Below are 245 nucleotides of genomic sequence, written 5' to 3'. Positions count from 1 at the left end.
CGATTTGAAGGTCCCCCGTGTTAATTTTGCCCATTACGGCTCCTCGCCCGCACGCTCAAGCACCCCGGCGTGCACGTGGGCATTGTATGCTAAAAAATAAAGTTTGGAGTTTGGGTTTGGAAGTTTTATGGGAGCTTCCTAGAAGCTTAAGAAGTGTTTTGCTCGAGACGGATTTCGATTTGGAGGTCCCCCGAGTCAATGTTGCCCATTATGGCTCCTCTCCCGCATGCTCAAGCACCCCTGCG

Source organism: Cornus florida, unplaced genomic scaffold (assembly GCF_030987335.1).
Source record: "Cornus florida cultivar Cherokee Brave unplaced genomic scaffold, ASM3098733v1 CherokeeBrave_3.0.0_Hap2_scaffold_112, whole genome shotgun sequence".
Taxonomy (NCBI): domain Eukaryota; kingdom Viridiplantae; phylum Streptophyta; class Magnoliopsida; order Cornales; family Cornaceae; genus Cornus; species Cornus florida.
This window is presented reverse-complemented; position numbering follows the sequence as displayed.